An 18,702-nucleotide genomic window follows, 5' to 3' on the forward strand; every position below is an offset into this window, starting at 1 on the left:
TGGCAGGGGAAGGGGGGTGCTATAGGAAAAAACACTTTAGGTCTGGTAGGAATTTTAAGGGAACCCCAGCCCCAAAAAATGGGGAAAAAAACGTGGGGTCCCCCCCTAACAGTCCTACCAGACCCTAGGTCCGAGCACTGGCCCGGCAGGGCAGGAAAGAGGGGGGGTGATCGAGCGCCCCCCCCTCCCTGTGCCTTACCAGGCCACGTGCCCTTGCCATCGGCAAGGGTGTCCCCATGCCGATGGGGACAAGGGCCTCTTCCTCACAACCCTGACCATATGGGGCCAGGAATTCATGATAACAAAGCTATTGAAGGATCATTTTCCATGTTTAGAGTCCCTATGGAACGATATACTTCAAATATTGATTCCCAGTACGACTGTAATCTAGGACAACTCCACCAGATATGCAAGTACGTTCCCTCCTCAAGACTACACCTCCAACATCTGTCTGACATACCTGGGTTTATATGTTTAATTCCTTCTGGGCATCTATACCATCTAGACCCTTGGTTCTCAACTGGTGGGTCGTGACCCAAAAGTGGGTCGCGACCTTGTGTTCAGTGAGTCTCCACATGCCTTCTACTTTTCTAGGTGAGAGGCTCCTCAGCCTCCCCCTAGCGCCGCACTGTCAGTTCTTGCAGCAAGCAGCCATGCAAAATATGCTGCCCAATACAGAGTGTCAGCTTGAGGTGGGGTGGGGTGGGCTAGGGCTATGCTATGGCGGCGAGAAAACTCCATCCATAAGTGCATTGCTTACAGCCCCCTCACGTGTCCTATAGAGGTGCCATAGTGGCATCACATTCTGGCTCCCGCCACCTCTACAGGGTGTGCAAGGGAGCTGTACAACTGGATGCACATATGGATGGAGCTCCATCACAGTACATCAGCCCACACTGGACCCCAAGCTGAGGATCCACTCCAGTTCTCGTAAGGTAGGAAGACTGGGTGGATGTTAAAAAATATATATATATTTTTTGGGAGTATGTGTGTGTAAGATTGTGTCTGTGGTTTTGTGTGTCTGTCAGTGTTTTTGAGGGCCCATTTACACTAGTACAGTGCGTTAATCGTACAGTCTTGTACCACACAATTGCACCTACCATGTGTTCTGGTGTGAGAGGTGCATTGCATTGCCTTTTATTTGAATGGCACCCCAAAAGCATCTGACACCCACATCATAATGTGTGGTACCGCAATGCCATGCGTTCCACTGCAGTGCAACTTGGGTCACGACCGAATGACCATGGGCAAATGTGGGTCCTGAGGTTACACAGGTTGAGAACCACTGATCTAGACAATACTTTATAGTTTTTTTCCTGGTAGAATGAGGATTTGACAGAACTATGCGTCATGGTGAATATTCTTCCCCACTCCTTCTCTGAAATCTCCCTCCTCAAATCCTGTTCCCATCTCTTCATATATTTGCGTCTCCTTTGGCTTCCTCCTCTCTCAACAGACCATAAACCAACGATAACGCATGTTCAGTTTTTGTTTCCTTCAAGCATGGTTTTGCCAAATATGGCATAGTGGTTATATGTGGTCTGTCCTCTAATGCCAGGCATGGGATATTCATCAATGTTAAAGCGGCGATATTTGTCTCTAGTTTTACTCCCCCCTTGACTTGATTACTGTGTATCCAATCCAATATTCTTAATAATAGAGCTGCTTTATGATATAAAGCAAAATCCGGTATTCCCAATCCTCCTCTTTGTTTTGATCTCATTATTACTTTAGCACTAATCCGTGGGGTTTTATTAGCCCATATACATTTTATTCCTGCCGACTTTAGTTTTTGGAAAAAAGATCTTGGCAGTAGAATAGGGACAGTCTGAAACCTATATAATATTTTGGGCAGGATATCCATTTAATACATTGGCTCTCCCCATCCATGACAAGCTCTTACAGTTCCATGTATGGAACTGAGCGAAAATCTTGTCTGACCAATCTCTAAAGTTTATGTCGTAGAGTGTATTAAGATCTTTAGGAATATTAATACCCAAATTTACAATATAATTAGGCTGCCATCTAAATGAGTAACTATCCTTAATGCATGTTTGTACTTCATCCGTGATATATTTAGAAATTCAGATTTTGATATATTTATATGGAAATTGCTCAGATCGCCATATTTCTTCAACTCCTTAAGAATATTAGGTATTGATACTAATGGGGAAGTTATAAATAGAAGTAGATCATCTGCATATAATGCCAATTTATGTTGTTGTGTTAAAGAAGTTATACCGTTAATCGAAGTATTTTGCCTAATAGTAGCTGCTAAGTGTTCCATCACTATAACATATAGGAGGGGTGATAGCGGCCATCACAGTCTCCTGACCTTAATATCATCAAGCCACTCTGGAGAGATCTCAAACGTGTGGTTCATGCAAGATGACCAAAGACTTTGCGGGCTTGTTCACACCAAATCCGGACCAGATCTGCATGGGTTTCTGCATATGCAGTGCAGTGTGTTTTGCCGCGGTTTTAACGCGCCGTCCGTTTTAAAAATAAATAAATAAAATGGGCGTTTAGTGCATTCCAGGGCGTTTGCATGCATTTTTGATGCATTTTGGTGCGTTCCAAAGCAGAAAAAATAGGGCATGCTGCAGTTTTTCCACGTGCTCTGGAACTGAACGCTGTGGTGTGAACTAAAGGCCAAAATCAATTGGAATACATTGGATGCATTTTTGATGTGTTCTGTAACTGCTCTGCTCGGCGCTTGGTGTGAACAAGCCCTGCATGATCTAGAGGCATTTTGCCAAGACAAATGGGCAGTTATACTACCTGCAAGAATTTGGGGCCTCATAGACAACTACAGTATTACAAAAGACTGCACACTGTCAGTGATGCTAAAGTGGGCAATACACAGTATTAAGACCTAGGGTATGCAGACTTTTGAACAGGGGTCATTTCATTTTTTAATTTCTTGCCATGTTTTGTTTTATGATAGTGCCATTCTGTTATGGCCTACAGTTGAACATGAATCCCATAAGAAATACAAGAAATGTGTTTTGCCTGCTCACTAATGCTGTAAAAATTATACATATAGTACCAGTTCTCCAACGGTATGCAAACTTTTGAACACAACTGTACAGCACAAAGTAAATATCAAGGCAGGTTCTATCATGAAATAAACATTATAGTGTATTATTTGTGGTTGAACTGTGGAATCATTCTGTGATACCTTGAAAAGTTCCCAAACTCTAGGGCACAAAGCAGGATTTACCATGAAGCAAACATTTTGCCTACTCTGCGTTCTTTAATACCGTGTTCTGCGTTCTTTAATACCGTGCTCTGCGTTCTTTAATACCGTGCTCTGTGTTCTTTAGTATTGTGCTCTGCGTTCTTTAATACCATGCTCTGCGTTCTTTACTACCTTGCTCTGTGTTCTTTAATACCGTGCTTTGCATTCTTTACTACTGTGCTCTGCGTTCTTTACTTCTGAGCTCTGCTTTCTTTACTCTTTGTGTAACACTTTTTGAGTGTCACCTGCACCATGTGTATAGTTCGATGTATAGCGATCAGCAGGGCCGAAGCTAGGTGGGGCGCAGAGGCTTAACTAGAACCTTCAGAGCCCCGGTGCAAGAAACCATGAAGGGCCCCCCAAACTCCCATGGCACTGTGCGGTTAACAGGATGGGTGCCGAGGTCCCCAGCAAGCGTGGGACCTCAGGCAGCCGCTTCAGTTTTAAAATTTAGTGTCGGTGTTCTGACGAGAACACCAACCCACTATCTGCTTTTTGTGCACAGACGGGATTAACGAGGAAACCGGCATTTATTTACAAAGTATTCGTTTGTAATTGTTAATTGTGACTGTTAATAATATGCCATCCATGGCAGTGAATGATGGATGGCATAATATTAACAGTCACAATTAACAATTTAAACTAAATGCTTTGTAAATAAATCTCTATTCCCTCAATAATAGTGGTCTGTGCACAAGCGCAGATGCTGAGGTCGGCAAATTCGACTACGTCAGCGTTCTCGACACCGGTATCTGCGTTTAGTATCGGGGCATTTTCACGAGTATGAGTACTTGTGAAAATGCCCAGTATTGGCACTGGTGCTTCTCTACTTAAAAATATAATGCATTGTTGGGACTTGTAGTCCTGCATAGTTGGTGCTATTTTGCTTTGCTGTATAATGACTATACAGCACTGCAGAATACCATCAGCTATGCGGGACTACAAGTCCCAGCAATACATTATAATAAAAAAACAGCACTGCAGAATACAAAGCTTGAATGGACCGCCATGGTGGATCAGTGTCTTTAGACCTGCTTCAGTGCTTACTGCTTTTGGTGCAGTGGCGCCCCTCCTGATCCACCATGGGGTGAAGCCTACAATCACTTCAGTCAAGTCTCTCCTGTATGACAGATTAGAAGGGGCACTGCTGGGAAAATAGTAGTGATCTCAGAAGCGGCTCTTTAATTAACAAAGCAGCACTGTAGAATGAGGCGATTTGAAGCCTCACCTCTGCGGTGGATCAGGAAGGGTGCCGCCATGAGAAAAGGAGAGCCCAGAAATGTGGGGTTGGGGTGTGTGGATGGAGATCTTCTCCTGGAGGGAGGAGCAACTCAGAGTCTTTGCCCCAGGTGACGGAATGTCTAGCTTCGCCACTGCCATCAACGTCCCTCCCTCCACCCCCCCAGCACTTCTTTTACCCACTTCTAGCCCCACATTGCGTAGCGTGGAGGCGTGCTGCAGGGGCCTAGTGAGATTCCGTCCCCCCCCCCACATTGGAGGTGGTATGGATCTTTCCACACAGACCTCACAGCAGCCGACCAAGTCTGCCTGTATACAGCGCGTCACACATTACACAGCATTCCATCGGCCAGCACAGATCTCCACTGCCCATACATCACCCCAGCTGATCCTCCTCATCTGCCCCTCGGATCCTACTCATCTGCCCCTCTGATCCTCCACATCTGCTCCTCTGATCCTCCACATCTGCCCCTCTGATCCTCCTGATCCGCTCCTCTGATCCTCCTCATCTGCCCTTCTAATCCTCCCCATCTGCTTCTCCGATCCTCCTCATCTGCCCTTTTGATCCTCCACATCTGTCACAGACCTACCCGTATCAGAGCTCCGTGTTTGAGGCGTGCCGTCCGTCCATGACGTCACGGCCGACTCCTCCCCAGCTCCTCCTCAAAAACACAGCTGAGCCACTCACTCGGCATTCTATCGTTCTGGAACGTCGAGCGAGTGGTTCTGAAGACAGAACAAGAGACAGTGTGTTACAGGCTGAACTGGAGAGTGAGACTCATTGCTGCACACCAGGACCTGCCATTGGACCAAAACACTGAGGTTGCATCGATCACCCCAAGTACCATCCACATTTGCCTCATACCTTCAAGCAAACCGCAAGTAACTGGGAAACTTCCCACCTGTTATTTCCACTCAAATACCTGGTTGTGCTGTATTGGGAACTCAGGCTTGGCTTAACAAGTAATCAACCACCTGTTGAAACTACTTCACCTTTACTTATGCTGAATTGTTGAACTGTGATCAGAGATAACCATTGACAACTCATCTGTTTGTTGCACCCCCAAACATAACCGCATTGCTCACTTGATGAACTGTGATTAGCAAGATACCAACTGCTCCTAGCAGTCCGCCATCATATGCGGATCTGCTCCAACCTATTTGTTGCCACTTCCTCATCCTCCCACCTGTTATATCCACTTCCATTTACATCTTCGTTGCTCTCTTGATTACTGAGTCAGTAGCAAAACTGTTGTCCTAGCAGTCCGCCAGCATATGCGGATCTACTCCAAACTATTGACTGCCACTTCCTCAAACTTACTTTCTTAGTACTACCGTTATTAGCGTAGTGTATTACGTCAAACCAACACACATAGGTCGGGGTACATGATGTTAAGCGGTTCCCCTTGGTACTGAGTGCATTGGGGTCCGCCAAACTGAACCAAACCCTCAATCCTATTTATCAATCTCCGCAGCTGAGATCCATACTAACCTAAACGTTGCTAGACTGTGACAACATCTGGCCCTCTAAACCTCCGCATCTACCCTGCTGATCCTCCTCATTTGCCCCTCTGATTCTCCACATCTGCCCCTCTGACCCTCCTTATCTGCCCCTCTGATCCTCCTCATCTGCCCTTCTGATTCTCCACATCTGCCCCACTGATCCTCATTATCGCCCCTCTGATCCTCCTCATCTGCCGCTCTGATCCTCCTCATCTGCCCCTCGGATCCTCCTCATCTGCCGCTCTGATCCTCCTCATCTGCCCCTCGGATCCTCCTCATCTGCCGCTCTGATCCTCCTCATCTGCCCCTCGGATCCTCCTCATCTGCCGCTCTGATCCTCCTCATCTGCCCCTTGGATCCTACTCATCTGCCCCACTGTTCCTCCTCATCTGCTCCTCTGATCCTCCACATCTGCTTCTCCGATCCTCCTCATCTGCCCTTTTGATCCTCCACATCTGCCGCTCTAAACCTCTGCATCTGCCCCTCTGATCCTCCACATCTACCCTGCTGATCCTCGTCATCTGCCCCTCTGATCCTCCACATCTGCCCTTCTGATCCTCCTCATCTGCCCCTCTGATCCTCCTCATCTGCCCCTCCGATCCTCCTCATCTGCCCTTTTGATCCTCCACATCTGCCGCTCTAAACCTCTGCATCTGCCCCTCTGATCCTCCACATCTACCCTGCTGATCCTCCTCATCTGCCCCTCTGATCCTCCACATCTGCTCCTCTGATCCTCCTCAACTGCCCCTCTGATCCTCCACATCTGCCCCTGCTTATCCTTCACATCTGCCCCATGAGACCCTCTGCATCTGCCCCTGTTGAGACCCTCCATCCAAGACATCAGGTCGGCACCCGGAGCAGAGCGGCAGCACAGAGTATGTAGCAAATTCATATACTATTCTGTATTGCTGTATAATGTATTGCTGGGATTTGTAGCCCTCTATAGCTGATGGTATTATTCTGCATTGCTGTATAATGTATTGCCGGGATTTGTAGTCCTCTATAGCTGATGGTACTATTCTGCATAGCAGTATAATGTATTGCCGGGATTTGTAGTCCTCTATAGCTGGTGGTAATTGGAAGAATTGAAAAATCTCGGTCAAATTATCCAAACCAGAAAAATTCTGCCAATGAGCTAATTTTCCAAATCGCCTATATTGGTGTAGTACTGGTGGTTCAAATTCTTCTACCAATTCCCCTGCAATTCACTTATTATTGAATAGACCTGCTATTTTGAAAATAGTGAAGAGAAATAATTTCTGTAACACAAGAATTTATATGAGGGTGGACCTTGTGGATGAGTGGGGATTGTGGGTGGATGTGGCCTGTATATGGGCGGAGCAAAAGGGGCCCCATAATCTCATATTGTCCCGGGGCCCCATGTGTTGTCAGTTCGCCCCTGGGGTCCGCTTACATTGGAGGTCAGTGGCAACGTTAATTTTTTTTCCACGTAACGTTATTGTTATCACATAGGGGGCTAGGAAACCCTCTATGTGATAGCAAAGAGATGTGAAAGGTCCTCTTTATGGAGACATCAGGGATCTCCAAGAGCCTTAATGTTGCCTAGGGACCCCCAAAGAAGCTGATGAAGCAGAGAACTGATACATCAGTTTCTCTCCAGCTTCTGAAGCTGGGTAGTGGCACAAGAATGCCGAAGTGATGTAATATACATCACTTCTGCATTCTGACACCGGAGAGGGGATCGGAGGGATTTCGTGTTCCGATCATTCCTCTGATCCCCTGTCACAGAGCCACCATGCTGGTCCCGGGCTCGCACTGGATACAGGGTAGCTCGGGACCAGCGGACAAAGGGGGGGGGGTGCGCACGATCGTCACCTTATACAAGCTCTATAGCCGGCAGATCACTTGTATGTAAACAGGCAGTAGATAGCAGTAGATATAGGCAAAAAAAGGGGAGGGTTTAGAACCCCTTTAATGATTAGTAAATGAATGCTCTGTAGGGCCCTTTCACATGAGTGTTCCGATCAGGTTTGCCTGTCAGTTTTTCAGCCAGACCCGATCAGATGCTCTATGGAAGTCTATGGGTAGCCGAGTTTAAAAGGACGAGCGTCCGTTTACACCCGGTTTCCTCTGGCTCAGTCCGGTAAAACAGACGGATCATTGATCCGTTTTGACGGACCGGATCATACTGGACCGGAGGTAATCTGATGTAAATGGACACATGTCCGTGTACATCAGATTCCCCATAGACTTGAATGGTGTCCAGACATGGATGTCACAGCGATGAAATCTGATCTGTGCCGCTCTGATCAGGAGAGGATCTTTACATTGCTGATCACTAGTAAGAAGTCATCAGTACAAAGACATCGGCACTGGAACAATGCAGGAACCCTTGGGCAGGATCAATCCACCAGAATGGCCTGCATGCAAGCAGAGCACAAAGTTATTGCCAAGACTGCTCACACTGTCCTGTCCTTGGTAAGCCAATGCACAACAGGGTTCATGTCTGATCCTAGAATCTAATCAATTCTTTGTATTTTGTTTGTATGCTGCTTTCAAAAGCAGATAAAATACAAAAGGTGGAGTAAAATAGTAAAGAACACAGGGCAAAGTGCATTATTTACATTGTTAAAAGGCAGTGATAAAGCCGTATCATTAAACAGACAATTTTACTGGTATGTTCTAACTCTCTTCCTTTCAGTTGTGTGGATTCAGTGCCACGGGGAAGTTGAAGTATCAGTGATGCACAAAGTGTCCCAAATAGGGTTGCCACCTTTTCTTCAAGCAAAACCCGAACACTCTAGCGACGCGCAGACATTTTTTTTGAGTCGTGGCTTATTTTTGTGTAAATAGCGCCGCCCATTCATAGGTAAATATCACAGTCGAGACTGTACAGTGGGGGGCCAGTAGCCCCTATCTTAATTTTGGTTGCCCCCGTCTGCCTGACATCTTGTGTCCGGGTTTCTGCTGCCATGAAACCCGGACACAGCATTCAAAACCCGAACTGTCCGGGTGAATCCTGGACAGGTGGCAACCCTAGTCCCAAAGTTCCTAACAATCTTCAACCTAAAGCACCACTGAACATTTATCCCCCTCTGACCTCGACCCCTAACACTTAAAGTGTATTTAAAGGCAAAACTTTCTTGATTTTAGTTTTTGACAGTGTGCTGATGTCTTATTAGAACCTGTCAGGCTGTAATTGCTGTCTTTGTCCTTGCAAGGGAGATTTAGACTCTCTATGTTTCTCATTGGGTCTCAATGTGATGGAAATCAAACACCATATCCCCAGAACAAGAATAGAGTAGAAACCTTCTAATAGAGGGACACCTGGTTTTGTGACAACTGTCTAACAAAGGATTGTTACTCACTTTGAGGTTATTTTCTCTCACTTCCTGCTGTGTCTACAAGACAGAAAGTGAAATCCTCCCAATACAGCACAGATAGCAAAAAAGACCAACCTTTCATTACTTATTCCAAAATGAAAAAGTTTAGGCTATAGATTTACTTTAACTACTTGCTTTCCCCCCTGTTGTATTTATAAATTCTTTATATATTTTTTAGCTAGGTTACAAATCGAAATATAAGCAATACAGAAATAGTCTGTAGTGGCACAAAGTAATAAAAAGAACGGTAATGCGCAAGCACAGCAAATATGAGTATTATGCCAAAGCTGACAACCAACTGCATCCTTTTCCAGCCATTGACAAAATGATCGCAAGAGGAACGTAAATAGAACTCAGGTGAACTCATGGAGAAACCCAGCTCCTAATCTGCAATGAGGTCCATCCGGATCCGAGGAGAGATAAACTAGCGTAGAAGTGCTAGACCCTCTTCGGACTCTATAAATTCCATCCAGTAATACCATGTCTTATAATATCTCTCACGTCTATTGTCTGAAGACAAAATGTAATCTTCCATCTCCCCAATCACCCCCACTCTACGGACCCACATAGACACAGAGGGAGGACAAGAGTTCCTCCAGAGGCTCGAAATACAAGATTTGGCTGCATCAAGAAGATGGCGAACTACGGAGCGAGAATAGGCCTTTTTGGACATATATGTGTTATGCAACAAGAAAAAGGATGGATCATCCGGAAGATCTGTGTCCGTGAACTTGTGAACTATGGTACGGGCCGAGGACCAGAAATGCGATAGGTGTGGACACGTCCAAAAAATATGAAGCAGGGTGCCTACTTCCGAATTGAGCGCCAGCAAACATCAGAAACTCCAGGATAGAACTTATGCAGAAGATGGACAGCAAATGCTTTACTGTGGGTTGCCGTCCATGGACGGCATTTTTATTTAAAGTTTTAAACAGCCGGTATTGGCTGCTACATACAAGCGTTACAGCCGTAACCAATCACTTTATTGGTGCTGAGGAGTGTGCGGGCAAGCCCCACTCCACTGCTGCCCCCTCCTGCTATAGCCAGAGAAGAAGCTGATAAAGCAGATCTGTGCCTAATCAGCTTCTTTGGGGGTCCCTAGGTGACATTATGGGTCTTAAAAGACCCTGATATCTCCATAAAGAGGACCTGTCACTGTGTATTTGCTATCACATAGGGGGCTTGTTAGTGTTAGTTAAGTGTAAAAAAAAAAAGAAAAGTTTAAAAAATAATAAAGGCACATAATTTTTTAAAAAAACACAAACATGTTTAAGTCCCCCACCCCCATGTACACTCACATACAAATGTAAATAGGCGTTGGGTGCACTTTTGTGCGAAAACAACAATTACACCACACATGTTACATATCACCATGAACGTCGGAGTGCGAGCAATAATTCTAGGTCCATTAATCACTGTTAACACTAAATTCATGAGTAGTAAAAGCTTTTGAAGCACCGTTCATGGCCAATTTTGGATATGGTAGTTTTTTACGATTTTGCAAGCATGTTTGGTGTCTATTTAGCCGATGTGATCTTTTATATTTATTTTACCAAAAAATTGGCTAATCATAAATGTTTCATAGCATAATGTAGGGAAAGCAGTTTTTTTTCCAAATTTTCAGTACTTTTCCCCTTATATAGTAAAAAATAAAAAAAAACCCAGTGGTGATTAAATGCCACCAAAAGAAAGCTCTATCTGTCCCCAAAAAGTGTCTAAAATGAATTTCGGTACGGCATTGCATGACTGAGAAAATGTCAGCCAAAATAGCGCAGTGCTGAAAAATGGCCTGGCCAGGAAGGGGGTTTACCACCCCGGATTTCAAGTAGTTAATCACAATCTAAAACAAGGCCAGAGACCCAAACTTCCCTTAAAGTGAGACCATAAACTGATCCTGTACTTTTCCCATGCAGGGCAACGCAACAGGATCTAATGTCAGCCCCTACAGCTGCTTACACTTAGCTTCCTTTTGCCCATGGAAACAAAATTACATACCTCGTATTTCCAGGTGTGGCTAAGCATGGGACCCCCTCCTCTTTCTACTCAGGTTTTGTATTTTTTGTACTGAGAAATAAAACAAGGAATATGAGTGGCTGCTAAAGTACAAATACTTCCTTTTTCTACACATCTCCTTCCGCAAGTTTTCAGAAGGCATATCCTGGGGGCGTGGCCTGAACATGGTGGCGAGCAGACGCGGGTAAGAGGAGCTCCTCAGAGTGAAGGAGCAATATAACAGTTGATCTACCAGACCCCACTTCATCCTATATCTAAGGGAGCTAAACCCCGCACCACCCCGCCCTCGTGTACAAGCCCGACTGGACTTGTTCCTATCCCAACCCGCGGTGAGTACTAGAGGTCGAGGCCTGGCTGCACGGGCCGCGAGTGTCAGGCCGTCCCCGCGCCCCAGAGTAGAGCCGACGCCGTCTCCTACGATCGGGCACCGGGGCTCACCTGAGATGGAGTCCTCGGTCCAGATCGGGCACTGTACTTGCCAAATCCCTTATGTGGAAATACATAGATCACTATGCAGACCCGGAGGGAAGAGTATTGCTGGTGAAGGGAGACCTACATGGTCACAGGGTGACCCTTGCCACGCTTTATGCCCCTAACTCTGGGCAGGTACGCTTCTTAGAATCCTTCTGGTCCCAGCTAGTACTGTTTGCAGAGGGACTTTGGATTTTTTGGGGGGGATTTTAACCTAGTGTTAGACCCCCTCTTGGACTCAACCAGGGGGATATCGCAGATCACACATGCCCAGAGGAAAAGAGTTAAAAGATCAATGTTCGATCTTCAGCTAGTAGGCCCCTGGCGCATCTGTGAACCCGCGGGCCGGGACTATACTCATTTTTTGGCACCCCACCAATCCTATTCTCGCATAGACTTTTTTCTGATGCAACACGCGGCGTTGCCCCTCATTACCAAGGTATCCATTGGTACCTCCTCCCTCTCAGACCACTCCTCCGTTCATATGGGGGTGACTATAGGGGAAAGCATCCGCTCTCCATTTACCTGGCGTCTGAATGACTCCCTATTACCAGATGTGGCGGACCTTGCAGAGCTTAAGTCAGATTTAGCCAACTATTTCAGGGACAAAGACTCCCCAACTCTGGATCCACTCACCCTGTGGGAGGCACATATGTGTGTAATAAGGGGGTCCCTGATCAAGCTGGGGGCACATCGCAAACGTCAACGTGTGAAGAGAATAGAGGAGCTCTATGATAAGTTAAAGAGTCTAGAGCTCCGCCACAAGGCAGCCTTAGATGGGGAGACCTTAGCCTCCCTGACAAAAACCTATGCGGAACTAAATGATCTTTTGCTAGATAGGGTGAAGGCCCAGTTGATTAGGACACGCCGAACGTTCTACGAATTCGGGAATAAACCCGGGAAGTTCCTTGCCACAGCCTTAAGAGACACGCGTTCCTGGACCTACATACCCTGCATTCGTACCCCGGGGGGACAAACACTATCCAGGTCCGCAGACATAGCACACCAATTCCACTCTTTTTTTACAGAGCTGTACAACCTACACCCCGCCACGGGTCCAACTGACCCTGAAGCTCGGATACAGGTGATCAGAAAATATCTGGCCGACTCGGGCATACCACGTCTGTCAGAAGCTGCTGGCCAAGCCCTGGAACATCCCATCTCAGTATTGGAGTTTGAGGAGGCCCTGTAAGCCATGAAACCTGGTAAAGCCCCTGGCCCGGATGGACTCACCCTCACCTATTACAAGACTTTACTTGACCATCTTGGTAACCGTTTCACGGGGGCTTTCAACTCCATCCTCAAAGGCAATACGTTACCTAATGATTCCCTCCGGGCTCGGATAACGCTCATTCCGAAAGAAGGGAAGGACCCCTCTCAGTGTGCTAGTTATATAGTTATAGGCCCATTTCGCTGCTAAAGGCCCCAATGTCGACCTCAAGCTGTTTACCCGTATACTCGCCTCTCGTATGCTCCCCCTCCTGGAGGACCCCATTGGACAGGACCAGGTGTGATTCACATCGCCCGATCCACTTCACAGCCCCTTCTTCTGATGTCACTTGACGCGGAGAAGGCCTTTGACAGGGTGAATTGGGCATTTCTTAGGGAGGTTTTGGAATATATTGGGCTGGGGGTCAGCATGAGGCAGTGAATTGAAGCTCTATACTCAAATCCGGCGGCTGTAGTTCAGGCAAACAAAACCTTATCTGAGCCATTCCACATATCCAATGGCACTCGCCAGGGCTGCCCACTCTCCCCCCTCATTTTCATACTCACCCTGGAACCGCTCCTTAGGACAATCCAAGCCTTCCCTGACATTAGGGGGCTAGACTGCGGTGGCAGACAACACAAGGTGGCGGCTTATGCCGACGATCTGCTGCTATATGTCTCGATCCCCGAGGTCACTCTACCCAATGTCCTGCATGCCATGAAGGTATACGGTCAACTGACGGACTTTAAACTAAATTGGAGCAAATCAGAAGCGCTAAACATTTCTCTCCCTGACAGCCGGATTGTAAAACTGAAGGAATCGTTCCGTTTTAGATGGGCAGACACATGTATCAAGTACCTGGGCGTTTTCATACCCGCAGACATCCGTAAGACATTCGCTCTAAACTTTCTTCCGCTCTGAAAGCGGGATCTCTCAGACTTAGCGTCTTGGGACCGACCCACATTTACCTGGCTAGGACGCAACAACATCTTAAAAATGACAGTCATGCCAAGATTATTGTACCTTCTTCAGATGCTACCCGTTGTGGTCCCTGCCACGTTTTTACGCCAGCTGCACTCCCGTGTAACGGCAACCGCCGTCGTCCTTCAGCAGGGGATCGGGAGTCCCTCGGGATTCCGCCGCTTCTCGGGTCTGCTCTCTTGCCTTCCATGGTGGAGCGCACGCATAGCCACGTCCGGTTTCTGATGCCGCTGCGTACCACCTTGGTACGCGGAAGTGCGCCGATCCGCTGGGAGGCTCCTACCCCACTTCCTAGCCCTATATAAACACCCAGACAAGACAGTATGGCGTTCCACTATTGAAGCCAGAACGCCTGCTGTCTCCTGGGACCCTGCACCACCACCGAACTGTGCTGTCAGCCACACATCCTTGGATCGGATACCCTAGGACCCCCAGCTCCTTTTCCAGCCACTCAAAAACCGCAAGTACTCTGCATCCTGCACTCCACTGTGTCATAGAGACTGTATACCCATTTGGACTGCCTGCAGTATTTCATTATAGCTTGCCTGGACTAATCACTACAGACTCTGTTACTGAATTGATCCTTTCACACTGTGATCTGGTTACTCATTATTCCCTAATCCATACTCGTGCTTAAAATAGGGCTTATGAAGTAATAACCCTATCTGAACCTTAATATTCTTTATTTGGGGCTGTGATGCTTGAAACCCTAACTCTCCGATAAGATTGAGAGTGAAACCAGGGATTCCTGCCTGAGAAGCCTCCGCAGTTGTTATCCACAAACCCCCGAATCAAATACAGGCGTTACATCCCGTTTACTCGCCTTTTTATGGATGAACAAACGGGCCCGCCTAAGACATCTGCTCTTGTCCAGATCTAGGGGGGCGGGTGGCCTGGGCTTTCCCGATCCGGTGATGTACTACAAAGCTGCACACCTATCCGTGGTGGTAGACTGGTGCTGCAATTTTCGTCATAAGCTATGGGTAACCCTGGAACAGCTGGAATGTGGGGTACCCCTACAGAATGCCCCTTGGATCTATCCCAAGTTGCCACTGTCCCACTGGTCTAACCCCCTGGTCCGTGCCACAATGCAGGTAGTGAACAAGGTGCTGCCTTTGCCGGGTATTTCCCCCCAGCCATCGCCCCTCGTGCCATTGACCAGAAACCCGCACTTTCCTCCGGGTCTGCATAACCCACTGGCCAATGAACTTGCAGCCTCGGCCCATACGAGACTGTACCAGTTTCAGGAGTTAGGACAGTGGATGTCTATGTCCCAGATACAGGAAGTTCATGACCCACCGTTGCGGACATGGAGCGCCTTGCAGATACGCCATTACCTATGCACCTCGAAGGCGGGGGTTCCCCCGCTGAGACAGTGAACAGACTTTGAAACAATATGCGAGAAGGCGGAACCACTGAGACACATGTTATCTTTCCTAATGGACAGTCTGCGTAGCCCCCCGGACCTTCCTCCTCCTTATTTCGTCAGACAATGGGCCTCGGACCTAGGGATTGAATTTAGCCCTGCACAAGTGGACCTCATGCTACAGTTTGCTCTAAAATCCTCTGTGTCTAATAGATACCAAGAAGCTGGCTACAAATTGCTGACCAGATGGTATAGAGTCCCTAAGGCTTTGCACGCCATGTATCCCTCGGTGCCGGCGACATGCTGGAGGTGCGGGGAGGAGGAAGGTTCCTTACTACATATCTTCTGGGAATGTCCCAGGGTTGCTCCCCTCTGGTCCCAAATTGCAGACCTGGTAACGCAGATTACAGGCCTGTCAATACCATTCACACCCTCTGTATACCTCCTTCACCAGGCCCCACTCTCACGGAAAGCTTATCAGCGTTCTCTACTGATTCGCATGCTCAATGCTGCTCGGGCCTGTATCCCAGCCTTGTGGAGACAGGCCCGACCACCGTGAGTGGGGATGTGGGTGAGTCAGATGGAGGAAATCAAATTGATGGAGGATCTGACCTCCTCGATGCGTGGATCCCCACACTCCTCGGATCCCCGAATCCTCGGAATGCGCAAAGCTGTGTCAGGAATGAACCACCTTCAATGTCGAGGCCCAGGGGGCGGTGATGCGACACTGGGCGTTGGGAATTATGGGAGTGCGGGAGGGCTGACAGCCGCTGGCCAGTGTCTCGAGTCGAGCATTTTGTCACCTCTGTTGTTCTTCTGTTGTGTCTTGTGTCTATCTGGTCTTTTGTCTCTTCGTTACTCATATACGTATATGTGTTTTGAATAGGGATGCACCGATACCGGTATTTTGGTACCGAGTACGAGTACCAATAATTTTTTTTTGGTACTCGCCGATACCAATTACCGAGTAACGGAAGTCCCATTCAGGAAGCCAGGTGGCGTGTAATGACTCGCCACCTGGCTTCCTGATTAGCCGGGAATCCGGGCAGTGTGTAAAGAGTCGCCACCCGGCTTCCCGATTAACAAGAAAGTCCCCTCTTACCTTAGTATGTGCAGCCTGTCACCCCCGGGGCCTCTCCAGTGAGAACGCGGCCTTCGTCCGGTACCCAGCCGAAGCCGTCTGGCCGGCCAATCAGGAAGCCGGGCGCCGTGTAATGACGTGACACCCTGCTTTCTGATTGGCCGGGAGGCCGGCTCCATGCTCTCTCGTCATGAGATGACGAGGGAGCATGAAGCCAGCTTCCCAGCCAATCAGAAAGAAGGGCGTCGCGTCATTTAAACGGTGCCCGGCTTCCTGATTGGACGGCTCCGGCTGGGTACCGGGCGAAGGCCGCATTCTCGCTGGAGAGGCCCCAGGGATGACAGGCTGCACATACTAAGGTAAGGTAACCTTACCTCACAAGGCCAGCTTCCTGATTGGCCAGCTTCCCTAGCACGAGTACAAGTGACGAGAGAGTATGGAGCCGCTTCCTGGGCCAATCGCGAAACCGGGCAGCGTGTAATGACGCGCTGCCCGGCTTCCTGACACCGGAAGTACTAGTGCTAGGCATCGAAGCATTTGGGCGAGTACGAGTACTTACCCAAATACTCGGAATCGGCACCGATATCGATACTAGTATCGGTATCGGTGCATCCCTAGTTTTGAATATATAAAATGTCCTAAGGGCTGTGGTTCGGAGTGATGGGCAGATCCGAGGCGTAAGATGGCTGAGAATGTACAAGCTCTGTAACATCTATGCTAGTTTGGTTAATCATGTGGCTGTTATATGCGTATGTGCAGCCTTCGGGCAACTGGATCTCTGTCTTCTGTATCATGCCCTTCTGCTTATAAATAAAGAATATTAAAAAAAAGAAGGCATATCCTGTCACGATGGCATACCTCCTAACTTTTTGGGATGAGAAACAGGGACACTTTAAAGCACAATGGGGGGGAATTTATTAAAACTGGAGCAGACAGAATCTGGAACAGTTGCCCATGGCAACCAATCAGCTTCTCTCTTCAGTTTGCTAAGGAATGTTTTGAAAATGAGACAGAGAAGCTGATTGGTTGCAGTGCAAATCTGCTGTCTGCTGCAGTTTTGATAAATTCCCCTTTATGTGTTTAGGACACACCTCTGCCATGCCCCTTATTATGTGCATCATTGAGAATGTATATGACAAAACTTGTTTGTTAAACTCAACTATTTTTCCCATTGTTTAAAACGTGATATGTTTCCCAAATCTGGGACTATCTCTGGAAATAAGGGACAGTCTATGACTGTACAAATACACTGCGTGGCCAGATTATTATGACCACCTGACGTTTGTAGGCAAATTAGCTATAATTTTGCGCTGAAGTTGCTAGAGGGCCAGACCATTATAAATAGGGAAGCAGGTTGTTTACCACAACAGTAGAAGGGATTTTTTTCTGAAATATGGGTAAACAACGCGATTTAACAGCCTTTGAACGTGGGATGATTGTTGACGCTCGGAGCCATGGAGAGATTATCAGCAAAACAGCAGAATTCGTTCAAGAGCAGCTGTTATTAAAGTGTTTAAAGACTGGACTGTCAGATGAAAATCTGGGTCTGAACGTGCGAATTGTGGCCGTCAGCGACTAGTCAATGTTAGGGCAGAACGGAGAGTGGCAAGACTGGTACAAGACAACAGAAGGGCAACAGTGCAGTGTCAGATTCCTCGCATCACCTTTCAACATCTCGTGGAGTCATGAGGCGCCCCAACAAAGTCATCTTGTGGAGTCATGAGGCGCCCCAACGAAGTACTGATGGGGTGGTCATAATGATCTGGCCACTCAGTGTATATGGTACATAAAGATCAGCCGCTGTTCACTTCAATACAAAGATAAGATATATACGCACGTGTGCTGAATGAGTTCAGAGTCCAACCCTTCCCAAGATACTGTACATAAATTTTATGTCACCACGGACACCTCACATTCACTCACCCTGAACTTCTCACTCTGTAATCTGCTGGTCGGCTGTCACACCCACCTCTGCAAATCTCAGCTTTAAGTATTTACAAATATGACATTGCCAGGGCAACATGACACTACTTCATGACACAGCCAGATTTATTGACTGTGCAGACTGAAAGGAAAGACTATCCAATGTAATTACATGTTAAATTTAAACTAATTACATAACAAAAGTTTATAAAATGCCAGATTATTGGTACTGTATTTGCAGGTTCAAAGGGCACGAGGAACACATTTGTATCCACAAGTCAAGTGGAGGAACACATCTATATCAAACAATGATAGATACCACATGATAGA

At 47.3% G+C, this 18,702-nt stretch overlaps 1 protein-coding gene across 1 annotated transcript in view; it reads right to left on the bottom strand.

Moving 5' to 3' along the window:
- Window positions 1-18,702, bottom strand: part of BAIAP2L2 (BAI1 associated protein 2 like 2) — a 75,304-nt gene that overhangs the window by 47,187 nt on the left and 9,415 nt on the right. The window lies entirely within an intron of this gene.

The sequence above is a fragment of the Nanorana parkeri genome, unplaced genomic scaffold (genome assembly GCF_000935625.1).
Source record: "Nanorana parkeri isolate BGI_ZX_2015 unplaced genomic scaffold, ASM93562v1 scaffold1659, whole genome shotgun sequence".
Taxonomy (NCBI): domain Eukaryota; kingdom Metazoa; phylum Chordata; class Amphibia; order Anura; family Dicroglossidae; genus Nanorana; species Nanorana parkeri.